At 37.9% G+C, this 10,095-nt stretch overlaps 1 pseudogene; it reads right to left on the bottom strand.

Annotated features, from left to right (window-relative positions):
• Positions 1-1,858: 1,858 nt before the first annotated feature.
• Positions 1,859-2,721, bottom strand: LOC145124979 (protein GLUTAMINE DUMPER 3 pseudogene; annotated as a pseudogene).
• Between the last annotated feature and the right edge of the window lie 7,374 nt (positions 2,722-10,095).

The following is a 10,095-nucleotide window of genomic DNA, read 5'->3' as shown; positions in this document are numbered from 1 at the left end:
ATGGAAACTAATGTCAAACTAGACCATGATTTTGATTCACTACTCGTTACTACAGGAAATATCTGTTGGATTATGTGTCTAAGTCCATAACTATAATTGGTAGGTATTTGACCTGAGAGTAGCATGGTCCTTTTGGGTTGCATTCACCAGGACAATTTGATAGGATGGATATTTGAGAAAGAGGTTATTTGTGATTTATTAATATATTATAAGTATAATATATTAATTGAGAAATCATATTATTTAATTAGTATTGATCAAGAATTAATTTGGAATTAATTTAATGATCAAAAGAGACTAATTAAATTAACGGGGACTGATTATGTAAATCAGTGATACATATGGGTTGGGCTATTGATCCATGATGGACTAAGTTTATGTGAGAGTCAATGAAGCTTTAGTCCATATGAGTTATTGGATCATAAGCTTAAGTGTAAGAATTAGAGTTTACATATGACTGGTGGAATTCTACACTATATATGTATTCCCTAAACCCTAAAATCGGAACAAGTGTATTCCACGAAGAGTATAGCCGTTTTTGGTGTGTCAAACCTCTCTCTCAAGTCCTCCAATTGTTGGTGGTGTTTTGTGAACCATTTGATGCATCACATTTGATGTGCTAAGCTCTTGAAAGGCCAAATTCTACAAGCTACAATATAAAGGTATTCATCTAACTTGATTTTATGTTGCAAATATCAAATTGTATGCTAGTTGTAGGCATCATGCTTTGAATAATTTTATTGCATGTATAACTAGAGAAAACTTAGATCCAAAGCATTAGGGTTGTATGTGCACCATAGGGATGTTAGAGTACATACAAGTCACCAAAACCGACATAAGACTTGCAGTAAACATATTGAGTCTGTTTGGCTCTTTACTAAGACAACCTCATCTCAATTATGTCAACAAAATTTTACGCTACCTCAAAACTGCCCAAGACAAATATTATTTTTTCCTTAACTGGTAACCTAACTCTAAATGCCTTATGTGATGCGGAGTGGGTTGGGTGTTCCTTTACTCGACATTCTAAAAGGGATACTTTATCACATTAGGTGGAGCACCAATATCTTGGAAAGCCAAGAAACAATCTGTGATATCAAGGTCGACAGTTGAAGTTGAGCGTAGGGCCATGGCTACTACCGTCAGTGCACTCTTGTGGCTTAGATGGTTACTATCTAATATAGATTGCACCTTAGTCAAGACCAAGACCACTTCATTGTGACAACGAAATGGCTCATCACATTGCTTATCTATTAAGTTTCCTAGTCGATATCCAATACACTATGTTTCCTTATTCTTAGTTTCCTAGTTGTTATTTTATTGTTGCATATTCTCCAAGTAAGTTTACTATATAAATGTTGTCATGGTGTTTTAAATAAATCTAGAAATATGATTCTTCCGGTTTAAGCCTAAACATTGGAATGACGTGGTTTTTGGAGGAACTACTTACAATTTTTTTTTTGCTTGATTCGGTAGTCTCTTTTTCGTTTAATTGGTTTTGTTCTAGAAATAACAACAGTACGAAAAATTATACGATGTGATTGTGCAAACCGTTGATGAACTAGTTGTTTTTTAGTTGCTTCCCTTGGCAAACCCTTTTTATTATTGAAACCGTTCAAAAAAAGGAGTAGATTAAGTTCTTAAATATAGTGAGGTTTTTCTTAAATTTGCATGAAATTAAGTATTGCACTTGCATCTTTTGGATGAAATGATCATTATATTTTCTAAGTTATAAGAAAATACAAACCTCAACCTGGCATGTGTTTCATATTTTTCTGATGAATAATCAAATTCAAAAAAAAAAAATCGTAATAACAAAATTAAAAGAACCTTGTTGACCCACAAAAAAACTATTAATTCCGATCGATGATTAGTAACAAATAAGAAATAATTTTGAATTAAAAAACCTAATAAATATATAATGTTTTCTTATCAATATATATTAAATTTTTAGTTAACTTTTATTTTAAATTAAATTAAGTGAACGAAGGAAAACATTTTTTTTGCATTCTCCCAAAATATTATGTACATTTCCTGATTTCCGGCGCTTAAACAAGGGAAAGTCCGAGTGTCTCTTTTTGTTCACCTACACTAACCTCCACCGGAACTTCCATACAACCCAGAGAAAGAAAGGTCGAGATATTTTTCAAGAGACCTGATCTAAGGGCTCATGATTCCCAATGATACCCACTTCTACCTCCTCACTCCTCCCCTGTTTCTCCTTCTCCTCCATCATTTCCATCTCCGACGTCGACGTATTCTCCGTTGAACTGCTCCGGCAACTACTGCTACCAAACGACGTAGCTCTACTCGAAATGGGTGTTGCCAGAAAAGTCGGTTTCTGTTGTCCGGCCATGATTACAAGATACTTTTCTTCAAAAACAGGCGGCACCTTGTAATTCTCCAGTTTGGAATCGCCGTCGGCGTTACCGGACTCTAGATCTCTGTCAACGTCGTCGCTGTTCTCCAGTTCGCCGGAGAGTTTCCAATAAGAGCAGGCGAGAATCATGAGAGCGAAAGCAATGAGACCCAGCATGGCAGCAAGGCCTCCGAAGAGATACGGTACCGGTGAGTGCCATGGTGAGCGGTGAAAGGCTGCCGGCGGTGATGATGGCGCTGTTGAAGTCGTGGCTTGAACTGCCATCGATCGTTGTTTGTGTTATGTCAGGTGGTTATAGAACCTGATCTTTCGGGTTACATTTATAGAGGGAAAAGAAGAGGATTTATAAAGAAGACAAGGAGCCCACAATGTATTGCCCACAGGCACACACATATTTATGGTTTTTGAAAGTAAAATTTATCTGGAAAAAACAAATAAAACAAGTTTAATAAGAACATAATTTGCAAAGAAATTATCAAAATTTCTAAATGTTTCAACAGACGATTGAACTACATGAGACTACTAAACTTTTTGAGTTAGTCTTTTTTTTTTCTTATTTTTTTTTTATTATAATTTTTTTTTAATATTATTATCTATGTGCATGGACACAATTTACTTGAACTATATAAAAGTTTAACAAATTGTTATATTATTTTATTTTTTATATAACTTTATTATTTTTTATATTATGCAATGAATTTTATAATGTTCAATTAAAAATAATTATAAAACCTAATTTGTAATGTTTATTTAAAGATTAAAATATTTCATTTTTATATCGAATAGCTCAATAGCCATTGAACTTGAAGAAAATATCTAACCATGATTTGGGGGCTATTTGATAATCCTTATATTGGCTCCATTAAGAGTTAATGTTTAATTCGATCATATTCAAACGGTTAGATTCATCATTTTGGTGTCTTTGATTCGGTAAATAAGGTTTTGATTCCTCCAACTTTCGAGATGTCATTGAATAAGAATGTTGACACATTTCCCATAAGCTCTACTTCTCATGTCATTATCTATCTACACCCCAAATAATTCATTAAACCTTTTCTCCAGCGATCCAACCTTCATCGTCACCGACTGCCTCCTGAAGCGTCGTTCTTGCATTGTCTTCCTCCTCTCGCAATGTTAAGCTTTTTCCTTTTCCTTTTTCTTTCCCCTTTTCATTTTTTCTTGAACAATTGTGATTCTTGAAGGATTCTAAAATGGCAGAACGATTCTAAAGTGGAAGAATGATTGTGATGCTTGAATGATTGTGATTCTTGAAGTTTTGAAGTTTTTTTTTCTTGAAATTACCGAAATGGAAGAACGGTTTCAGAATGGCTCTGATACTACAATGCTTGGACTTTTTCTTGAATTTTATCAGAATAACTTTGAATGAGTCTGCTACTTAATGGTGTTCCTTTCGATGTAGAGGAAAAATTTGAAGAATGTTTCAGTATATAATCAATGAGCCTATCTCCTACCTATATAAGGTGTAAAGATTCGACCTTTGATTATCTTCATTCTTTGTTTTTCTTGTATGAATATTATTGTCCCTTTTTTGTGTTCTTGTTTATGGAATGAGCTTAGATATGATTGTGAAGTTGATATTAAGATTGAAAATTAACCTAGGTCTATGTTGATATATGCAATTGATGTTAGTTTATCTCTTAAGTTGTTTGGTAATTTCCGTGTATAGTTTATGTTGTTTTGATTAATGAAACTAAAGAAAAATGATCCTAGTGATTAAGCACATCTTGGTATACTAAATGTTTGGTATTTGAGTCTGGAAGTAAACTTTTGATCCATCTTGTTAGAGTTGCAGTTTATCTCTTAAGTTTTTTTGGTAGTTTCCCTATACATTTTATATTATTTTTGTTACGAAACCAGATGATACTTATAAAAAATCAGAACAAATCTGATGCCACTTGCCAAGTTCTGATGAACCTTGTTAGGAAGTAATGTTGATACCACACGAAAGTAAAAGGACCCAAAGACATAATATTTACCTGCTTCGGTCAAGATGGTCTACGTCTATGGGTAGGAGGGGGGTATTCTTTATTCACAAAGTTCTCAAACAGAGATTACAAGTACAACCGGCAGAGATTCGTCCTACTCACTAAGGATACAAAAGACACACCAAATGACCTAACATGTTACCTTATTTATACTGAACGGATCAGGCCTAAAACCCTAATGGGCCAAGCCCATTAGCCCATAGGACGGTGAATGGAGTCAACTAATCACAATCTTCTATGCAGTAGCTTCTGGAACATTCATCCATGACATACAACACATGAGTATCAACAACACACATGATGGAGCACCATGAGCCATAGTGGAACATCATGATGCATAGGTGGCACATCATGAACACTAGCGGCCCTACATCCATCATGGTGATACAACATGATGTATTCCTTAAGCATCATCGACTTCTGAGCATCATTGAACAATCTTGAGAATCATAGAAAACTTCTTAGCACTCGTGGCTCATGACGGATACCATGAATCATCAAAGAACCAAAATGGCATATCTTACATGATGATGGCCAATCTTATGCAAAGACGGCAGAACATCCTTCAAGCTTGGCGTGACTTCCTTCTAAGTGGCGCAACTTCCTTCCAAGATGGCACAAGATCTTCTAGGTTGGCGCAACTTCTTCCAAGGTGGCACAAGATCTTCTAGGTTGGCACAACTTCTTCCAAGGTGGCAGAAGATCTTCTAGGTTGGCGCAACTTCTTCCAATTTCGCACAACATCTACCAAAGTGGCTCAACATGGTCTAAAGTGGCGCAAAATGTATGCCAATGGCGTAACATGATTGCCTAATGGTGCAACATGCTTGCAGTTGGATCATTACCTAATCAAACGACGCAACTTCGCATCAAGTTGCTCCATTCCACTCCCAAGTGCTCCAAACCTTGTCGAGATGCTCCATACCCTCTTTTAGATGATCCGTTCCTTTGGCACTTGATTCGTTCCTTTGTCAAATGATTCATTCCCTTCTCAGATTATCTGTTCCTTTGTTACATGGTCCATGAACCATAAGTGCTCCATTGATTTCCATGTTCCCATTGAACTAAAATGCTCCATGAGAATGTTTTAAATGCTCAAGTCACACTTAACAATCTCCACCTTGACTTGAGCATCCTATGAACTCCACCTTAAAAAATAACTTCCTCTCCCTTCCTGTCATCAAGCCCTGAAGGAGGTTATGTGACATCCCCAAAATCACGGCCAGAAAAGACCGGTTTAATTTATGCTTTTAAAATGATTTCAGAGTAATCCTTTGATTAAAAGAGTTGCGGAATTTGTTCCCAAAACTAAATATGATAAAATAAGATTTACCAAAGCATTTCATAAAGAAATGTATTTTCGTTATATAACAAAACTCGGGATGTCATGTTCCGATAAACAGACCAAAAGCATAAACATTACAATACAGACCTTACAACAGTTATATAAAACAACAGGTCTATAATCCAAAAATAACTTGACAAGTCATCCAACTTATGCTCTGGCGCCACTACCTGTAATACAAAGAAATCTAAGTGGGTTAGGCTTGGGAGCCTGGTGAGCATATAGGGTTTTCAACCCACAATAAATAATTATATTTAATTCCACCAACCAACAATAACCCAATTACCCATTCCCGTTATTCTCACTTTACGTCCATAAGACAACTAACATAAGGGACCTAGTCTAAGAATATTTCATCGGGGCGACAACACATGCTTCGGGGGTTCCTCAGCAATATAAGTCAAATAAGGCAACCATGAGGGGGATGGAGTACAGCGAATGAACACCCAAGTTCATTAACACCTACAGGTGGCGAGCCTGCTAGCGTTCCACAGGACTGTCTAGAAAAGTCTGTGGTCGTCATCTAAACTCCGCTAGATGACTAAATCAAAAACATCGAGGCCTCTCATCTTTTTATCACAAGACAACTATCTACCCATGTTCTACCCAACATTTTAGTAGATAAAATATACATTTTTATACATAGTTTAAAACCTGTATAGTATGTTCATTCAAAACACATTTCAGATAAAAGATGAGACACATAAACATAACACGTTTTTATAGAGAATAAATCATATCTATGAGATTAGAAGATAACATCGATACACTCACATAACACATATACTTAGTACGTTAAATCGATACTTGTATAAGATCGTGCATTTGAAAGAGATTATGTACCCCCTTCAAATCAACACCGGGCTTCTCGCGGGCAGAGCTTCGGCTCGGAAACTCTTTTCTTCTCGGGATCTTCGGGCTTCGGGACTTGCTTCGGGTCTCGGGATGAACACCGGGGCTTCGGGGGGTTAAAATAGGGCTTAGAGAGAGTATCGGGAGTGGGAGAGAAGAGATGGAGCAACCATAATCGGCTGACCCTTGATTTCTATTTATAGGCTGAGATTTCAGGGTTCACGTCGTGAGTTTTAAGGGCTCACGTCGTGGGGCTTGATCGTCACTGCATGCGTCATCACAAGTGGGGTCTGACAGAGTCCAGGTGACGTTTTTCTGAGTTCACGTCGTGAACACAGTGTTCACGTCGTGAGTTCTGACACAGGATCGGATTTCGTGCCCCAAACTTCAGAAATTCATATCTTTCGCATAAGAGCTCCGTTTTCGACGTTCTTTATATGCACGCGTAGGTGAGATTATGCTCTACAACTCTCGTTTAGACTCCGTCGGCTAATTTTGACTTTATTTTTATTGTATTTTTATTATATTATTTTTAGTAGGCCGGGACAGGAAAACTCTGTTAGAAATTCATAACTTCTTCATCCGACGTCCGTTTTCGTCTGTCTTTTTACCGTTGGACTACTATCGACGAGATCTTCGATTCTCGTTTAGATTGTTTTGGCTATAAACCGCTCGATCTCAAATCGAGTATTCGGGCTGCATACCGCTAAGTCAAAACTTCGGAAAATCATAACTTCCTCATACGAAGTCAGATTTGAGCGTTCTTTTTATGCACGCTCTCGGTTTAACGAACTCTACAACTTCCGTTTAGATCACTAAGGCTAGATATTGCTCTATCTTAAATTCATATTTTAAGTCATTCAGCGTCGTGTCGGTTCTGTCGCGAAACTTCGACAGGTCATAACTTCTTCGTTATAACTCGGATTTCGGCGTTCTTTATATCTCCGGAATCCTTGTTTCAATCACTACAACTTTATGTAAAGATATCGGGTTTATCTCACACTTTAATTTTGACGCTTATTTTATTCTTAATTCAATTAAGCCACACAACTAAGCATAAAACAGATAATACTCAAATATTTCATCATTAATACTTCAAAAGAGTTACAAAGGTTAATCTAGACTATTACATCAACAATAATGCCTAGCCTGGAAACGCGGGTGTTACAATTCTCTCCACCTTAGGATGATTCCGTCCCCAGAATCACACATCAACAAACAAATGCGGATAGCGACTCATCATGTCACTCTCCGTCTCCCGGGTGAGATTTGACCCATTCGTATGTTTCCAACGGACAAGCACTAATTCGACCATCTTGCGTCGTAATTTCTTAGTCTTTCGGTCAACGATTGCCTCAGGTTCTTCAATCAAACTTTTGTTTTCATCCAATCTTAATTCAGAAATTGGAATAATGTCAGGAACTTCTCCCGTGAACTTCATCAGATAGCACACATGAAAAGTGTTATGAATACCATCTAGTTCTTTGGGCAATTCTAGCTTGTAAGCTTGGTTCCCAATCCTCTGAAGAACTTTAAACGGTCCAATAAACCTTGGACTCAACTTTCCCCTTTTACCAAATCTTATAAGTCCCTTCCACGGCGAGAATTTAAGCAAAACCGAATCTCCAACTTCAAAAGTCATCGCCTTAGCTTCTTGTCAACATAGCTCTTTTGACGATCCTGAGCTGCTAACATTCTTTCTCTAATTATTTTCAACTTTTCAGCAGTTTGATGGACCATCTCGGGTCCCATAAACTGTTTTTCTCCAGCCTCAAGCCAACAAGACGGCATACGACACTTCTGTCCGTACAAAGCTTGATAAGGTGCCATCTTTATGCTCGAGTGGAAACTATTATTGTAGGAAAATTCTACCAAAGGTAAATGTTCATCCCAGTTACCTAGGAATTCCAGGGTACATGCTCTCAGCATATCTTCAAGTGTTTGTATCGTTCTTTCACTCTGACCATCAGTCTGTGGATGGTAAGCTGTACTTAAACACAACTTGGTACCCATTTCCCCTTGTAGACTTTTCCAAAATCGTGACGTGAAACGACAATCACGATCTGATACAATTGTTAGAGGAACACCGTGAAGTCTCACAATTTCCTTCACGTAAGCATTCGCAAGCTTATCCATAGACCATTTTTCATTGGCTGCTATGAAGTGTGCACTCTTGGTGAATCGATCAACGACCACCCAAATCATGTCGTGACCACTTTTCGTTCTGGGCAGTTTAGTGACAAAATCCATAGCAATGTCTTCCCACTTACCCATAGGTACAAGTAAAGGTTCTAAACTCCTATATGGTTTCTAATGTTGTGCCTTAACCCTCGCACATGTCACACACTCGACCACATACTTTGCAATATCAAGCTTCATCGTCGGACACCAGTAGTAGGGTTTCAGGTCCCTATATATTTTAGTGCTGCCAGGATGAATCGAGTACATGGTTTTGTGAGCTTCTTCCATCAGAAGATCTCTAATTCCTCCGGACTTAGGTACCCAAATCCGATCTTGGAACACCTTCAGTCCATGACTGTTTATACAGAACACTAACGTTTTACCCAAACGTTCCTCCTTTCGGTCATTCTTCTCTAAAGCTTCTTCTTGAGCTTTCTTTATACTCTCCACAATCGTCGAGACAACTTCTATTCTTAACGCTCTTTGCCTCTTTCTTTCAACATTGACTTTCCGACTGAGAGCATCAGCAACAACATTAGCTTTACCGGGGTGGTAAAGTATCTCACAGTCGTAGTCCTTGAGTAATTCTAGCCAACGTCGTTGCCTCATATTCAATTCTTTCTGATTAAAGAGATATTGGAGACTCTTATGATCAGTGAAAAGTTTGTACTTCGTGCCATAGAGGTAATGCCTCGATATTTTCAGAGCGAAAACTACCGCTGCCAACTCCAAATCATGAGTGGGGTAGTTCTTTTCATGCTCCTTCAGTTGTCGAGACGCATATGCTATCACCTTTTCTCTTTGGGTCAAAACACAACCCAACCCAACACCAGACGCATCGCTATATACAGCGAAGTCTTCGACTCCGTCGGGTAGAGAAAGAATCGGTGCTTCACATAGCTTCTTCTTTAGCAACTCAAATGCTTCCTTATGCTTATCACTCTAAGCATAAGTAGCTCCTTTATGGGTCAAAGCTGTTAATGGACTAGCGATCGTAGAAAAGCCTTGGATAAACCTTCGGTAATATCCGACTAATCCTAAAAAGCTTCGGATCTCCGTGGGACTTTTTGGTTGTTCCCACTTCGTCACAGCTTCGATCTTTGCTGGATCAACCATTATCCCTTCTTGGTTGACCATGTGACCCACGAATTGGACTTCTCGAATCCAAAAATCACATTTGGAGAACTTTGCATACAGCTTCTCCTTCTTCAAAACTTCTAACACTTCTCGCAAGTGTCTGCCATGCTCCTATTGGCTTTTCGAGTAAATCAGAATGTCATCTATAAACACTATCACAGACTTATCGAGGAATGGATTACAAACCCGATTCA

This window comes from Lactuca virosa, chromosome 7 (assembly GCF_052849685.1).
Source record: "Lactuca virosa cultivar CGN04683 chromosome 7, Lactuca_virosa_CGN04683_v6, whole genome shotgun sequence".
Lineage (NCBI taxonomy): Eukaryota > Viridiplantae > Streptophyta > Magnoliopsida > Asterales > Asteraceae > Lactuca > Lactuca virosa.
Note: the sequence above shows the minus strand (reverse complement) of the source record. Positions and strands in the feature narration are given on the sequence as shown.